At 38.8% G+C, this 18692-nt stretch overlaps 1 long non-coding RNA gene across 5 annotated transcripts in view; it reads right to left on the bottom strand.

Annotated features, from left to right (window-relative positions):
• Positions 1–1595: 1595 nt before the first annotated feature.
• LOC149570761 (uncharacterized) overlaps positions 1596–18692 on the bottom strand; it is a 30716-nt gene continuing 13619 nt past the window's right edge. Inside the window, exons 2-4 of one of the 5 annotated variants that reach the window (XR_016363023.1) lie at positions 2627–2664; positions 2282–2435; positions 1596–2106 (exon numbers count right to left, since the gene is read on the bottom strand). This is a non-coding gene — a long non-coding RNA (uncharacterized LOC149570761). Of the gene's footprint in view, positions 2450–2626; positions 2665–18692 lie in introns of all 5 variants that reach the window. The other 4 variants (XR_016363022.1, XR_016363027.1, XR_016363024.1 and 1 more) reach the window with 4 other exon arrangements.

Genomic DNA, 18692 nt, shown 5'->3' on the forward strand with positions numbered 1-18692 from the left:
CTAGTTAGATTGTTAGTTTGTATACAATTAGTTTGTTATATTAAACTAAAAGCATATTATTGTTTAAAGATATCTCTCTCTCAACACAAGTTGAGGAGATGATTTCTTATAAATACAAGATTGTAATATGTAATCAAGGTAGTCGTTATTTTGCAATAATATTATGCTTTTGGTGCTCGCATTTGGAGAGTAGTAATTCTTGCCTAAATGTGTCATGTTTTTGTAAATGTATGTTCATGGAATTGTGATTGAGCCAAAAGTTTATTATTTTTGGTTGTGCGATCTTTTTAAATTCTAGTGTTTGCTACGGTTTAACGAATTCTGTTGACGTATCTAGCTCGAGAAGAAATCACCTAATTGTGCTTGCATAACTTTTTGTCTTGCTTGAGCGCACTTTCCGTGGCCTTGAGATTTGATGAAGAGTGAAAGATCATACGGTTATTAAGTTTCCCATTGACGATTGCATCAGTGGAATCAAGGAAGCACTGCTCTTGTTTTCATTGGTTACCCACTGATTTCTTCGAAAGCTTGACTCGCAGACGTTGTTTTTGTAGCTTATGTCCATTAGGATTTTACTTTCACGTTATTTGCTTTAAAGTTCTTGTTATTTGCTTTACTAACCGCTTATTAATTTAGGAATTCATATTAATTGCATTGTTAGATTGCATTCATATAAAAAACAAAAAAAAAATACAAACACATAGTTCTTTTGTGTGTTTTATTTTGAAGCAGTCAATAGATTCTACATCTCATCTGAAATCATTCGAACCAGCAAAGGCCTCCTCGTGAACAAAAACATTTATTTTGGTCACGAGATCACCCAGAACCTTGGAGTTGATCTACAAGATTGACTTTTCAAGAGAGGAGTTTGAAAGAATTCTTGCCGTTTAGCATCGTGCATAACAACAGCTCAACATGAAGCAACTTAAGAGTTTCCTAGAAACAACTATCAAAACCATGAGAATGTAATTGATAAATTAACCATATCAAAATTGGAGTTTTGAACCTACAACGCTAATCATAATGAACGCGCAGTGTGATGACAGGCAATCTAGATAACACACAAATATTATATGCATGATATATTAATACCACACTTCTCTATAACAGAAAAATGGTTCTAATCTACTTTATGTCATTCAAAGCATTATCTCCATCCAAGTAGGCAATTCCAGAAGAAGACATCCATGCATAGTCAGCCATATTGTTGTAGATCCATTTATGCATTGATCTCCTTACACTAAAGTATGTGTGTATTGCTGGCTTAATAACATATATTTACATGATTAATATTTTGTTAAGTAATATGCCTTATGCATTATTATAGTGAGGAGTTCAGATTGGAAAAACTTAAAGCCAAATATGCCATGGCTCATTGATGTAGCAACATCCGTTCTTTTAGATCTATTTGTTGAAGTTGAACAATCTAGATAACTGGGTGGGGGGTTGAATCAGTTAACCCAAAACACTTTTCACAAACTTAATTAATCCAGAGCAATCTAAAACCATTCGGTAAAAGAAATTTGAACATGAAATCACATAAACACCACACACAATGAACATCATAATTAACGTGGAAACTTAAGACGTGAAAATTTTGGAAAAGTTCTGATGACTAATATACCGGTTAAGGTGATTTTTACAAGGGCCTATTCTCGGGTGCTCACTACTGGTATGGCTCACTGATAGTTGGGCAAAGTGTCATGATAAAAAAATGATTGATTGCAAAATAGGCTTACAGACAAAATTGAACTAATAAAACTGCATCTACATATGCATGAGGCCCGTTGCCATTAAGAGTACAGCATCAATTGTCTGCACAAATCTGTTTAGGAATTTTATACCAACCTTCAACAATCTCTGCAATACTGGATACTTTTTCCTGTTACTTGTATTTCTCTGACTTCAGAATTATTCTTTGCACCTTTTACTCTGCACAAATCTGTTTAGGAATTTTATACCAACCTTCAACAATCTCTGCAGTACTGGATACTTTTTCCTGTTACTTGTATTTCTCTGACTTCACAATTATTCTTTGCACCTTTTACTCTGCTCGCACACTTCACCACCATATATCCATTCATACTTACATACTCACTCTCATATCTAGATAAGAAAGATGTTTTTTATAAATACACACATATCCATACACATAAGTCAGCCTAGCAAAATATGTCAGCTTGAATATGAAAAATTATATTGAGATATTTAATAATATTCAACATGCTAGCACCGGACATAAAAGATAGGTTGCACATAAGAGAACTCTGTACCATATTACCATGAGACCCATAGATAGGTCATACATAAGACCAGCGCAATCAGCGAAAGATAACATGTGAGATATATCCCGGAGCTGTTGGACACCACAACCAAGATGCAGTCTTGATTTTCACAAAATTCAGCACCAACCGAAGGATAGCACCTAATAGTATCTGATAGATCAATTCTGTACATCAGTTGGAGTGCAAACATCTGGTGCATATGTTTTGACATCAATGACAACAATGCCAACAGCAACAACTCAATACCATTTGTATCCTTCAGCTAAGATAATGTTACACAATCAATTTAATTTGACCTTAAAAACAACACCAAGGACACCAAACTTGCAAAAAATTCTCACCCAATTTGTCTTCTGTGATATCAATGAAGTGAGGATTCCTATAGAGAAGATGAAGAATGTAAGAGGCTGCCTAAATCTGGTACAGTTCTTTTTTTCCAATCACCCCATTTCATTATTAACTGAACAGACATATTACCAAACAGTTTGCATATGAGCTGCTACAGTTTTCCATATTGTTGTTTAACAGTGTTTGCTTCTGATTTTAATGACAATGTCTGTATGCATGATTAGATTCTCCTCACTTTGATTTTTGAGTTTCCAGTGTATGCAGATTTAAAGCTTCAAAATGAGTATTCCTACAAAGAACAGGACTTACCTTCCCAAACAACACAGCTGAAAAGATAATATATTTTTAAATTGTAGATTAAAATAGTGACAAGGGCTGACCTTAAATATATGCAAATATTGAATTGTTAATGGACATATATTGCTTCAGAAATGTAATAACCAGTCCCTGGAAGAAGTTGCTGCAAACAGCATTTTCAGCAGACTTTCCCTGTGCATACCAATCAGTAGTAAACCCCGCTGTTTGAGCAGAATCAGAGATTGAGTGAACTAGGGCTTCTTGCTGCAAAAGTCAAACTTCCCAAGGTTATGTCTAGCCTCTGAATCCTTTATGGCAAGTACTAGTAGACAAGCCATTTACCAGATGTCCAGAATGAAGGAGAAATTGCTTCAGAACAGATGCCAATATTGATTGCCAAGTTATTTTTACCAGCTTACGCCAAGAAGAATCCTAAGTGTACATTGAGTAGAGGAAGGGACATTTTATCAATAATAGTTGCATCTCTCCATCACCAACCATTTGATATTCACACAACCTCAAATATTTAGCTCAAACATATACTTTATATAGTTGAAGCTTATTAATACTGGCACATATTTGGGTAACTATGATGCAGTACAAGGCAGGAGAATCCCCAAAGGAGATGTCCTAGCCCCCAACAAGTAACCACACAACAAAAACGCAAGATACAAGATTTGATCCAAATTACCACTCTTTATTCATAAAAAAACTAATTACATGCAATGTGTCCGACTGTAAAGCCTTCCAGATTATGGCCAAATTACAAAGCAACAATTCTGCGAGATCCCTCAAGATCCAACCAATACCGAACCCTAGCTAGACATATTTGTAACACAACAACAATCTGGTAGAAACCTCCAACAAGATCTAAACTTGTGCTTGCAAGCCACCAAGCTATCTCCTTGTTTCCTCACCAAGCTACTAGCTTTGCTTAAACTTCACTATCACAGCTACTACTTCTTCTCCATGCTGGATGAGAATGACTCAAGACTCTACAAGACCCCCTTACTTGTACCCAACTAAGCCACAAGTCGGTCTAGCAAGTTACAAATTAGATAAACTCATACATTAAATGCATATTTAAGCCACAAGGTCGGCCTAAAACATATATTAAATACAAAATGCCTTAGTAGGCTTACAACACCCATTAAATGCACACAGGACAAATAACCAAGACCCAAATAGGTCCACACATATCCCCACAATTGCTCCATGACATGATCACATGCTACACGTGTTAAATGCTCCAAGTCGGCCAACCAAAACCTCAAGAACTCCTGTCAACAAACCATATTGCCGTGTATCAACAAAACTGTTGAGCACACCTATTGAGCTCCCACAAGCATCACCAAGCAACAATACATGCCGAGCAATACATTATAAGCCGAGCAATAGTGTATGTTGAGAAATCGTATGTGGCGAGCCCTTTAGCGACCGAGCTCCTCGGCCAACACAACACCCAATAATGACTGAGCATCCACCTTTCTTTGATTGAGTAACACTCCAAGTACTCTCTAAAGCAACTACCGAGTATCCCTCTAAGAATTCCAAAGTAGTCACCGAGTAAACCCATCATGCTCTTGAATTAGACTCCTTAGGCAAATAGAAAAGTGTGTCCCACACTCTGATGCTCAAAGAAAAATCTGCAACTAACTTCATCTTTACCAAATGTTTGGAATCCATCAAGGACAGGAGAACTGTTGACACAAAAGTCTGCCACCTTGCTTGAGGTATGACCCTCGAGCGACCTCGTGCAATATGAAAATGACCTCTAAATGTGGGACTTGCGCTTTGAGGTCAAACCTAGAAGGTCGACTTCCTCACTATTAGGGTGCACCTAAACTATTGCTTGAGAGGAAAAGGGAGAGAGAGAACATAAACTAAAATATTGAAAGGGAAAGGGGGTGATGCACCGAGATAGAACATGGTTACAATCTCTACCCATGATTGCACAACACATGGATGAAATATCCAAATACACAAATCTTGACTGTATTCAACCCTCTCAAAACTCACATGTAGGTTTGGAGTTAATTAAATGCTGAAAAGAAAGACATCTTCACAGTGCAACAATCATCAACAGATTAAACACAACATATAACTCTAAGAATTAGGGAAGAAACATTCAAAACAAGGCAATAAACATGCACAAATAATGAATGGTAAGAAGAGGTAAGAAGTAGGAATTTCATTAATGGAAAGAAAAATGAATACAATTACAGAGCTTAAGGTTACTGCAAAAATACAACCAGAGAAGAACCCTTAAGAAATATTTGCAACTTGCCTTTATAGGGTTCAGGCATAACTCTGATTTAACATTGAGTTCAAACCCTAACCAAGTGGAGTTGAGTTGTAGAGGAGAGCAGTAACTAAAGAATCAGAAATAAATCTGATCATGAAGTTCAATCTGATGCTGAAAGTGACAAGCAGGGCAAAAACAATGCATCCAGTTGCAAGAGATCAAATTGCTGAAAATTTGATCATTTCATGCATTAAAGAGGCATGGAGTGCATTGGAGTTGTGGAAACGAGGCCCAAGAAGTCGTTGGGCATTGAAGAACTGGCCTTGATAGCATGTCATGGCCATTAGAAGTCAAATCGCGCCGCTGGTAAAAAATGCAAAAGGATAACATGACGTGTTATTCGCTTGCAAAATTGTAGAGTTGACTGCGGGGGAAATTTGATTTCCCCGAAATTGAATGGTGGCCGTCATTATAGATCCTCCATTGAAATGAACAACCTAGATGCGGCGAGAATCTCCCCCAACGACAGATTAAGCTGCCATAGTCGATGCAGATCTTCCCCTTGAGATGGACAGCCGAGATGTGAGAGAATCTCCCATTGATCAAGATGAGCTTTATTTCGAGCGGACGACTGAGATGCAGTGAGGAGACTCCTAGATGAGCCAGATCCAATGGTTGTCGCGCAATTCCCAGTTTCAGAGCGTTGAAGGAACAAGGCAGTGTGAGGAAATGTCAAAATGGCGACACGCAGCAACATCTCATGCCTTACCATTTGATAGAATGGACGACGATCTTATAGTCTTCCGTTAAATCGCCACTGTCGATTTGCGCAATGCATGCTGTGTTAAAAACAAGCGCCGAAGATGGGACCCTCTGCTACATGGCGCAATTCTGGACTTCATAGCCTTGCGGAGACTTTGCAACATGAAGAAATGCTAGAATGGTGATGTGCGGCAGCATCTCGTCTGCATGCGTATGAAACTCTGGACCCCGTTAGCTGCCGATATGGAGTTCATTAACCAACCAATTGCGGACCCATCGGAGCCAACTTGTTTGGAATGCTCAACATACGTGGTGCAATTTCGGACCTCGAAACCTCGTGGAAATTTTGCAGTATGAAGAAATGCCAGAATGGCGACGCGTGGTAGTATCTCGCACTTTCGGGAGGATGGACAAATGTTCTCATGAAAACATGCGAGCTGTCAGATCTCGTCTGCGTGGGTCAACCCAACCAAAAATAAACCGAGCAACTCGGCAAAAGAAGAAACTGTAGCTCGATTAAAGAACAAATCGAGTCAACTCGGTCAACGAAGGGCTCAAACTAACATGAAATGTTAGCTGCCAACCTTAGTGGGTTAACCCAAAACTAGGACTCCAACCCATTGAAGATCTCTTTGATCAGATATCAGTGATGTGTTGAATGGGGGGCAAAAATGGGCAACAATAACCAATATGCAAATCATCCACATCTGCATCATTCCTTCAAACACTAGAATCACCCTAATTACCATTAATCAATCAGCATATCAACAACAAGTTCATCCAACTCTACATCTACAACAACAACATGAAGATCCAAAACCAAATCCACATCAGCAACAAAATGCAAGCCCTCATCAACACAAGCCAAGCTCACAACACCAACGATCTCATTGCTCACAAAAAGAGGTTCTGCAACATGTAAATCAACACCCAGAATATCTTGATTATCCAGAAATAGGTGTTGTGCAATTTCCATGTCAAACACAACCAACTCATGAAAACAAATATCATGTCAAACATCAGCAAGGTTAGGAACTTCTTCAGCAACAACCACAAGGTGCTCTGCAGGTTTCACATTAGACTCCTCAAATTGATCAACAAAACCAACTTCCATCTCGACCTTGCCATGCTCACTTTTCTCTCAAACAAGTCTTCTAACTGGTCATACAACATGCTTTTGGATCGGTGGATTCCAACTCCATAAATTTTACGAAACTCAACTATCCTTTCCTTACCTTGATTGGTTAAATTAGTTTCCAACCGAGCAGACGTCTCTAAAATCTTCTTCTCCACCACATCACATAGATCTTCAATCGCCCCAGGGTCTAATCTTCTTAGAGGTATCTTCCAAGATCTTCATAAACCCAAAGCAACAAATCCCACTGAGCACCTTGTGACAGAATCGAGTTGTTTGCAAGTCAGATCACAACCTACCACCTCGCATGAACAACTAGGAACAAATCACAAGGTCAAGAATACGAATCTGCAATACAAATCACACGATCTCTCTGCTCCAGCAATCACTTGGCAAATCAAACCTTCGGCTCAACAAGATCAAACCTTCAGCTTTGATAAACTCCACCCAAGGTCTTGGTGCAAACTGCCTCACTTTTGGTGATTTGTCTACACGCTCAGGAAAACTTGAGCTCTGATACCACCTGACGCAGTATAAGGCAGGAGAATCCCAAAATGAGATGTCCTAGCCCCCAACAAGTAAACACACAATAGAAACACAAGATATACGATCTGATACCAAATCAGAACTCTTTATTCATAAAACAAATGATTACATACAATGTGCCCAACTGTAAGGCCTTCTAGGTTACGACCAAATTATAAAGCAACAGTTTTGCAAGATCCTTCAAGATCCAACCAAACCCTAACCCTAGGTAGCCAAATCTGTAACACAACAAAAATCTAGTAGAAACCTCTAGCAAGATCTAAACTTGTGCATGCAAGCCACCAAACAATCTCCTTGTTTCCAAGCCTCACCAAGCTACTAGCTCTGCTTAAACTTTGCTCTCACACCTACTTCTCCATGCTAGATGACAATGACTCAAGACTCTATAAGACCCCCCTACTTATACCCAACAAAGCCACAAGTTGGCCTAACAAGTTACAAATTAAATAAACCCTTACATTAAATGCATATTTAAGCCACAAATCTGCTCACAATAGATATTAAATACAAAATGCCTTAATAGGCTTATAACCCCCATTAAATGCACATAGGACAAATAACCAAAACCCAAATAGGTCTACACATGTCCCCACAATCTCTCCACAACACGATCACATGCTACACGTATTAAATGCTCCAAGTCGGCCAACCAAAACTTGAAGAACTCCAATTGGCAAACCATACTGCCAAGTATCAGGAAAATTGTTGAGCACACTTGCCGAGCTCCCACAAGCATCCTTGAGCAACAATACATGCAGGGCAGTATAGTATAATCTGAGCAACATAGTGTATGTTGAGTAACAGTATGTCCCAAGCCTTTCAGCAACCAAGCTCCTCGGCCAACACTGCATGCAATAATGACCAAGCATCCACATTTCTTCGATCGAGTAACACTCCAAGTACTCTCTAAAGCAACTACCAAGCATCCCTCCAAGAACTCCAAAGTACACACGGAGTAAACCCATGATGCTCCTGCATCAAACTATATTGCCCAATCTCAGCTGTGGCCAATAAAGAACCTAATAAAGTTGATATGCAACTCTTGTAATGTTTTGCTGATACAAATATTTGTTCAAACTTTAGAAGTTTTCAATTATATGATCCACTCAATATGCATTGCACTAACAACACATATACTCATTCTTCCACTATATCGAGCAGGGTCCACTAAGATAATTATTTTCCACCACAATATTCATTTAGATCCTTTAGAATAATGTAAGCTTAGTAATTTACAAAATAGTAAATATGTTTCTAGAGTATTCGCGTGCTAATAGGGTTCAGGGTTTTTTATGGTAATATTACTCTGGTTAAATTTTTATCATTGTGCACTAATACTTTGGCCATACTTCTCTTAATAAGTTATCAAGCTCCTTTACTTTGTTTCTCATATTCCCAATTCTAATCAAGTTAATGATATATTAATAATCACCAACATTAAGAATGACATATATGATTTAGTTTCCATTTATACATCTTCAACAAATTGCAAATTTTTTTTATGGTCAGTAATAATATTATTTCATTAAGATATATTTAAAATCTACTAAGTTACAAAATGCCTTAGGTTTTCATAATCAATCTTCAACACCTTTCCTATTCCAGAACCCCTTTCATAGATCAAATAAGTACATTTATAGTGTTTTCATATGGAAATTTTAATTACATCTATCAATAGACTCACAGTAACTCTTACAACATTATCGGATGTTGCATCCCTTTTATTTCCAATCATCTGTCGAAATAAATAATCTTCATTTCCTTTATTTTTCAAGCTTTGGGCTCCCCGATTGAACCACTTACATCTCCCGCGAGCCAAGTTCAATACAGCCAAAAGAGAAAAATGTTGTCAAGTGACTTAACCTTCCTAAACGCTGCATTGAATTTGAACCATTGAACCACGCCAACAAAATGGTTCAACATTCAAAGGTTCACTGCCTTGAAAGTAGCCGTTGCCTCCTATTCCTCTGCCCGCCCGCATAAATCAACCCCTTTTTAAAAACGGTTCAAGGTTTAATACCATCTACATATCAACTCAGTGACCTTCGCTTAGAAAAGTTAAAGGGCGGTGCAGGATAAGTATTTTCGGCATTCCCACATTTTAAAGAGGAAATGCGATTATGGAAACAATCAATAAAAAGCATGCCAATCATGTAGAATTGATCGCTAATTAATATATTGTCAGAATCATATTAAGTCACGGGAATTTCCACACGGATGGATGAGTTGGGAGGAGCAAGTGATAGTACTTTTTAAAATATTCCGCCAAATATGAGATCTTATGAATGGAATAATCATTGTTGTTGCAGCGAAAGAATAAAGAGTTGAAAGGTAAAATTAACTTCATTTCTTTCGAAAGTAATGCAATGCAGATTCGACAAGGTGAGTTCAATTATACATCCTCTTTTCTCTGCTTTGATTCTAGTTGTAGTATACTATTTATCAGTCTTCGAATAGATTTCAATATAATTGAAGGAATTCATAGGAAGATGAGGCCCCTTCTCCCTAAATTGGGCAAAACCTCCTGCCTGATTAGTGCCCTCTCGAAATTCTATGACACGACTCTGATTCAAGAGGAACTTACTGATTTCTTAAAGAGAGCTAGGAATCCAAAGCCCAGTCCCATGATGGCGTGAATTATACTTAGTGGTTTAATTAAGGCTGCTTCATTCCCAATTGCCACGCGTTGTCCTGAATTGGTCTGTGCCGGCATGAGTAGGTGTGATGCCGGAAACAGGTGTATTAAGACAAGCAATGGTGAAGTGTTTGTGCACATTGATAGGGAGATTGTCATGGCAGCAATTGCGATTCCTCCTCAAGAGGTCTACAAAGATTAGTCAATTGGGACTTCTTATTCTTTCTTTTTTGAGAAGAAGACTATATATAGGAGTGTTACAGCCAGGAATTGGCTCATAAAAATGCAGAAGGTTGGTTTGAGGTTACCCAAACCCTTAACAAGGGAACATCTTATACTTGAAGTGAGGGATATTGTCATTTTATTAAATAGATTGAAGGGGAATGCTCATGCTTTTTACTGGGAGGACTGGATGTATTTCTACATTCAGGTGCTGTTGTGCAGAGAAAAATAGTTAGATTGGGCTCAAGTTATTGCAGAGGCTACACAAGGGGCTAAGTAATTATGTTGGGATCGTTGGTTTTCACATGTCCTCTTATTTGTTCTACATTTTGGCATGTGTGAGAGATTGGCCAGGTCTTCAATAGGAGCCTTGGGTGGATGCCATGAAAGTGTCCGAGTTCTATCCCCACTTGTAGTTGCAACAAAACACTGAAAACTTCTATAGATGGAATGATGCTTTTGTTGGAAGATTGGCTTTTGAGTTGGATGAGAATTTGTACAGGAGGATGTCCCCTGAGGCCACAAACCTGATAAGTGCCTACGAGAGCTATTTCATCTAGTTCCCTAGGTTTACCTATGTGAAGATTGGTAGTTTTGAAGGCGAGTCTTAGAGATTGCCAAGATATGCATTTGGCAGTTACATACTCTTGGAGGTATGTAGACAAGTTGTTCATGTGGAGAAGAAATTTGGGATGAGGAATGAAGCTACCTCCAATTTTTCCTATTGAACTTGACTTTTATAGTTGTAAGACTGTTTCAGATGCTCTGAACCTGGTTGTAGAGCTAAAAAAGTTCAATCTTCAACCCTACTTTGCCTGGCCTAGATTTGACAGTAAAGAGTTTCCTAAAGTTCATTTGAATGTTGATATTAATTTTGCAAATGAACCTCAATTGGAAGACTATTGGGAGGATTGCATTGATAAATTTGAGGTCCGAAAGAGGCTATGGTCCAGTTTTCTCTTCAATAGATTGTTACAATCAAATTACCCATGAACATAATTGGTATTCCAGAGGTGCAGAATGAGGAATTATTGAATCCAGAGTTCAATAGCCGGATGCATAATCAGCCTATTCCAGAAATTGATTAGAATAGGAAAGAGGAGGGTAACATTCAAACCCATACGTTTTATGTCATAAGACACACCGAAAAGTGGTGGAGAGACCATAGAGCTAGAATTGAAACAAACACTTTTGTGAGCATACTAGCAGTTCAAGACTCTTAGGCTCATGTTCCATTTACCCCTTTTAATATTAACATTGATGCTGCAGGTTTAAGTGATAATCGAAGAAAAAAGTTTGTTCCAAACAATTGAAGGATACAGTACCAAGCCCTCCAACTGTTTGTGTTACTCGAGCCAGAAGTAAAAAGAAGAAAGAGGAGACCACGAAACAGGCTATTGACATTTTAGATAGTGAAGACATTTCAGCAACCACAACCATGAATGAACTAGCTGTCGAGATTCCTACTCTTCCAGAGGTGGAGGTGGAAGCATAGTTACCCTAAGAATGCCCTATTCTCATAACTACTCTGGTGGTAGTTGATTCTTCAACACACCAAACAGCACCAACAACAAAATCACCAAGTACCTCGAGATGGCTAGGAGTCTCCATTAGTGAGAAACACAATGTGGTGTCTATTAGCGTACCTATGGAGGAAATGGTAAGTAGATGTCTTGGAAAAAATCCAAATGCCAAAAAATTAAAGAGTGAATCCAAAATAGAGGTAAATGAATAAACATGCCATTGGGAGGCAAAGGTAGCCCGACTATCTCTGATAAAACCCCTGAGGATGCAATGGAAAAGGACTTTGTAATTGAAAATATTGATTTGGGTGCAACAACCAAGGCTGTAGACGCCAAACAATTGGAGACTTGCACATAAAAGATGATGTCTTCAACCTTGAAGGACAAGAGAGACAAAAGGGAAATGTGTTGATGGCCGAATACATTGGTGTGTTGCAAAAACAACACAAACCACCTTTGTCTCAGGTTCCACAAACACTTGATCCAATGTCTCCTAGGAACCAGGACTATCTGTATAAGGTTCAAAAGAACTGAATGCTGGTTGGAACATTTGAAAATTGGTTAGAATCTATAGTCTAGTAGGGGACTGAATACATCATTAATTTGATTAAGGTCTACAAAGATGCGGTAGCTGCCAATGAAGAACTTGAACCCGAAGCACAGACATGGGATAAGGAGAGAAATAAAAGGCATGTCGTGCTAGTGCAGACGAAAGATGTACATAAATTCGGTGTGGCAAAATTCTTAAAAGAAAAGGCAGTGAAGGACTTAGATGATAAAATACTATACGTGGCCACGGAAAATATAGAATGAAGGAATTCAATCATCAAGGAAGGCCATGAAGAAACAATTAAGTGGAAGATACTCCAGCTAGCGAATTGGAAGATGATCCGATTTTGGTGGGGAAGTGGAAAAGAGAAGTTCAAACTTCAAAGTCCCAAAATTCTCTCGCAACAACTTCATCAGATCCCATGTTTCAAAGGCTAGTAAATGACATGATAACTCTCAAAAGACAATTGCTTAAAGCTAATAGGTCTTATCCCCAACCATATCAAGATGTGCCAAGGAGGTTCAACAGTATGGCTGTGGGATTAGGAAATAAGACCTTACAATTGCCTGCAGCACAACAAAGGTTGGCTATTGAAGCTCCGCCAACTAAAGGAAATGTGTGTTCCACTTGACAGATGACCATGATGGTAACTCTTGCCTAGAAATGGTACATCACACACAATTGCTTAGTTTAGGAGAACCTATCAATGAACTCAGTGCAATTGAAGAGGTTCAAGGGAAACTTGATGACTTTGGACTCCACTTCTTGGAATACGAGTTAGATTCAAACAAGGGAGGTGATATATTGGTTCACTTCAGGTATAAGATTTTTCTTGGTTAGGGGTTTGCATAACCTCGAACCACCCTTCTACACTTTTATGAGCCAATTCCTAGCTATGAAACTTCTGTATATAGTCTTCTTCTCAGAAAAGAAAGAATAAGAAGTCCCAATTGACCAATTTTCATAGACGTCCTGAGGAGGAATCCCAATTGTCGCCTTGACAGTCTCTCTATCAATGCGCACAAACACTTCACCATTGCTTGTCCTACTACACCTATTTCCGGCGTTGTGCCTACTCATGCAGGTATAGAACAATTCACGACAGGGCGTGGCAATTGGGAATGCAACGGCCTCAATTAAACCACTGCGTATAATTTGTGCTATCATGGGATTGGGCTTTGGATTCCTAGCTCTATCCAAGAAATCAGTTAGTTCCTCTTGAATCAGGGCTATATCATCGAATTCTGGGAGGGCACTAATTAAGTAAGAGGTTTTGCCGAATTTAGGGAGAAGGGGCCTCATCTTCTCTATGAATTGCTTCAATTATACTGAAATCTATTCGGAGACTGAGAAAATAGTATGCTACAACTAGAATCAAAGTAGAGCAAAGAGGATGTATAATTGAACTCACCTTGTCTCGCTTGAACTGTGCAACTTCCGATAGAAATGAAGCTAATTTTTACCTTCCAACTCTCTATTTTTCTGCTGTAGCAACAATGATTATTCCGTTCATAAGATCTCATATTTAATGACAGAAGATTTTTAAAAGTACCGTCACTTGCTCCTCTCAACTCATCCATCCGTGTGGAAATTCCCACGACTTAATATGATTTTGACAATATATTAATTAGCGATCAATTCCACATGATCGACATGCTTTTTAATGATTGTTTTCATAATTGCATTTCCCTTTTAAAATGTGAGAATGCCAAAAATACTTCTCCTACGCCACCCTTTAACTCTTCTAAGAAGGTCATTGAGTTGATATGTAGATGGTACTGAACCGTGAATCATTTAAAAAAGAGGTTGATATATGCAGGCGGGCAAAGGAATAGGAGGCAACAACTACTTTCAAGGCAGTGAACCTTTGAACCTTGAAGCATTTCATTGGTGTGGTTCAATGGTTCAAGTTCAATGCGGTGTTTAGGTAGGTCAATGTGACTTAACCTTCCTAAACGTCGCATTGAATTGCGCCAACAAAATGGTTCAAAGTTCAGAGGTTCATTGTCTCGAAAGTAGCTGTTGCCTCCTATTCCTCTGCCTGCTCGCATATATCAACCCATTTTTTTAAACGGTTCAAGGTTCAATACCGTCTACATATCAACTCAGCGACTTTCGCTTAGAATAGTTAAAGGACGACGTAGGAGAAGTTAAGTATTTTTTGCATCCCCACATTTCAAAGGGGAAATGTGATTATGGAAACAATCATTAAAAAACATGCCAATCGTGTGGAATTGATCGCTAATTAATATATTGTCAAAATCACATCAAGTTGTGGGAATTTCCACACGGATGGATAAGTTGGGAAGAGCAAGTGACAGTGCTTTTAAAAATCTTTCGCCATTAAATATGAGATCTTATGAACGGAATAACCATTGTTGTTGTAGCGAAAGAAACAAATAGTTGGAAGGTATAATTAGCTTCATTTCTTTCGAAAATTACGCACTTCAGGCGAGACAAGGTGAATTCAATTATACATCCTCTTTGCTCTTTTTTGATTCTAGTTGTAGCATTCTATTTTCTTAGTCTCTGAATAGATTTTAGTATAATTGAAGGAATTCATAGCGAAGATGAGGCCCATTCTCCCTAAATTGGGCAAAACCTCCTGCCTGATTAGTGCCCTCCTAGAATTCGATGACACAACCCTGATTCAAGAGGAACTAACTGATTTCTTGAAGAGAGCTAGGAATCCAAAGCGTAGTCCCATGATGGCACGAAATATACGTAGTGGTTTAATTGAGGCTGCTGCATTAACAATTGCTATGCCCTATCTTGAGTTGGTCTGTGCCTGCATGAATAGGTACGACGCCAGAAATAGGTGTATTAGGACAAGCAATGGTGAAGTGTTTGTGCAAATTGATAGGGAGACTATCATGGTAGGATTCCTCCTCAAGAGGTCTATGAAAATTGGTTAATTGAGATTTCTTGTTCTTTCTTTTCTGAAAAAAAGACTATATACAAGAGTGTTATAGCCAGGAATTGGCTCATAAAAGTGCAGAAGGATGGTTCAAGGTTACCCAAATCCCTAACTAGGGAACATCTTATACCTGAAGTGAGGAATATTGTCATTTTATTGAATAGATTCAAGGGGAACGCTCATGCTTTTTATTGGGAGGACTGGATGTATTTCTACATTCAAGTGTTGCTGCATGGAGAAAAATATTTAGATTGGGCCCAAGTTATTGCAGAGAGGCTACACGAGGGGCTGAGTAATTATGTTGGGATGGTTGGTTTTTACATGTCCTCTTATTTGTTCTACACTCACCTGGCCTAAGAAGGATTTGACACCGCTTCTATTTGATGGTAAACCTAGTTGTTGGATAGCTTTGACCCCGTCTGGATCGATTTTGATGCCTTTCGGTGAGACTATATGCCCCAGCAACTTTCCTTCAGTAACATTGAAAATTGACTTTTTTGGATTGAGAGATACCGTGATCTCAGCATCTTTGGAGTACAGTTTCCAAGTCTTTGATGTGATCCTCTCTTTTCTTTGAAAAGACTGTCAAATCATCCAAATAAATAGCTATGATCGTACCAATTAGATGACCAAACGAGAGGTTTATTGCTCTCTGAACGGTTGCTCTAGCATTTATCAGGCCGAAAGGCATACGGTTGTAGGCGAAGGTTCCCCAAGGTATTGTAAAAGCTATCTTGTGTTGGTCTTCTTTCATCACGCTTATCTGATTGTATCTTGAGAAGCCGTCTAGCATGGACATCATTTCTGAACCAGCAACGGCCTTGAGAATATGGTCCATAGGGGGCAAGGTGTCATTATCTTTTAAACTTGCTTGATTCAGATTCTGAAAATCTACACAAATTCTTATCTCCCCATTTTTCTTTTGGACTGGAATGATGTTGGCCACCCAAGTGGAATGATGTATTGGATAAATGATCTTTGCTTGCAACATTTTATCTGCCTCTTTAAAGATCGCATCTGCCACTTTGGGATTATAGTTTGTCAACTTTTGCCAGAAGGAGTTCATCCTAGGTTTGAGAGGAATGTGATGTTGGAATTGTCCATTCCTAAAGTTCTTTATGTCCTTGTACGACCAGGCAAACACATCTGAGAATTTTTGAAGCAGCTGAATGAACATGCCTGGTTCTTTAGGATTGCAGCATTTCCCTAAATTCACCATCCTTGGCTTATGCTCATCACCTATATTTATTTTCTCAAACTCTCCCAGAGCACAAGAATTTTTAGGGACATCACCCTAAACATACCTATCATCTCTATCGAATAGGTTTTCAAGAGTTACCAGGGCCTTTGGGATCCGATTCCCTTTTGATTGTACAACTTCTTCTCTGAAGCTTCCTTCTTCGTCAGGGGAGAACTTGTTGCATCGATAATAGATCCCTCGAAATAAGTAGATGCAAACATAGAGGCATTTTGCAAAAAATTATTGGTATGTTCATCATCCTCAAATACCTACTAGAACTCTGAGTTATTGGGTACATTAGGGCAATACACCATTTAAATACTATATACATCTGAATCAAAGTCAAGATGTGGCAGTAATAAAGATGCTGACATTGCCAATGAGTTAGCACGGGATTTTTCCGTTGAAAGGGATGACCCTAATTGAGAAAGTGTCAAAGTACTCGATTTCATCCCAGACTTTGTTCCTGTAATGTTTGAGTCTTTCATTCTTGATAGAGAACTGATTTCGCACCTGGTTGACAATCAATTCAGCATCTCTTTAACACTCAATAACTTGATGCCTCTTTTCTTGGCTTGCTCGATTCTGAGTAGTAAGGCTTCATACTCCGCTGTATTGTTCATATTTTAAAACTCAAGCTTGAATGAGAAGTGGAGATTCTTACCTTCCAGAGATATGAGTAAAACTCCAGTTCCAGAACTTGCAGACGCACAACTTCCATCAAACTCCATCGTCCATAATCCTTCAACTGAATTCATCGCATCCTTTGGCGCTTCTTTTCTCTCTTTTGAGGAGAGTGAGTAATTCCCAAATTCACATTCTTGGTACAAAATTTGTGACTTAGGATTATCTGAAAGAAAAACTGTGTATTTAGATTTTGGTTCCGATTGTAGAGTGAACCTCTAATTCCCAACAGGAATAAATGCCTCCGACCAATCCATTTTGATCTCTCTGCCCAAGTCCTTGCAGAAACTTCGGCTTAACATCTCATAGCAGGTAGGGATATCAGCAACTAGAATGGTGAGCTTCTGTCTCTTATTAGGATGAACTGCCAGTGCAACTTGAGCATCTTTAATTTGATCTAGTAAGGGAACTTGCTTTGAATCCATAGAGTAACACTTCCCGAAGGCTTTTGTAAAGGACAAGCCCAAGGCTTTAGCGACTGCATAAGGCATTATGTTATCCAAAGCCCCGGAGTCAATGATACAGTTATTGAGCTTGAATCCATTTATAAACAGAGATATATGGAATGGTTCAAGCTTCTGATCCGGTGGGGGTGGTACAATCGGCCCATTACTTAAAGCCTCAGATCTAAAAGTAAAAGATGAACCTGGGGGCTGGTCGTCGTTTTCTCTTGATGATTCTAAGTTTACCGATGGCGTGTTGAAATTTTGAAACCTTGAACCTTCTCCTTGTACGTATCTGACTAATTTCTCCAATTCCTTGGGATTTAGTCTAAGATACTCTATAGGGGAAATCTGAATTCTCGAGTTCTTACAAAACTCGACTATATCAAAGGAAGTATCCGGTCTTGAATGCTTTAGTAATTGAATCTCTGGCTATTTCAAACTACTTTTTGCGGTTTGGTTCAAAGGTTCTTTACCTTTACCTTTGCCTAATGCTTCTGCCGAAGTAGAGGCGTTTAGATGTTTTAGTTGATGCTGATTCCTTGTAAGAATGGCACAAGAAGGGTCTTCAAGGGTAACCAATATATCACCTCCCTTGTTCGAATCTAACTCGTATTCCAGGAAGTGGATTCCAGAGTCGCTAGGTTGCCCTTGAACCGAGTTCATTGATAGGTTCTCTTGAAATAGGCAATTGTGTGTGATGTACCATCTCCGGGCAAGAGTTACCATCGTGGTCATCCGTTAAGTGGAACACACATTTCCTTTAGTTGGGGGAGCTTCAATAGCCAACCTCTGTTGTGCTGCAGGCAATTGTAAGCTCTTATTTCCTAATCTCGCAACTTTACTATTGAAATTCCTTG

Source organism: Cupressus sempervirens, chromosome 3 (assembly GCF_028749045.1).
Source record: "Cupressus sempervirens isolate cs-2001-9-10 chromosome 3, ASM2874904v1, whole genome shotgun sequence".
In the NCBI taxonomy this organism is placed as follows: domain Eukaryota; kingdom Viridiplantae; phylum Streptophyta; class Pinopsida; order Cupressales; family Cupressaceae; genus Cupressus; species Cupressus sempervirens.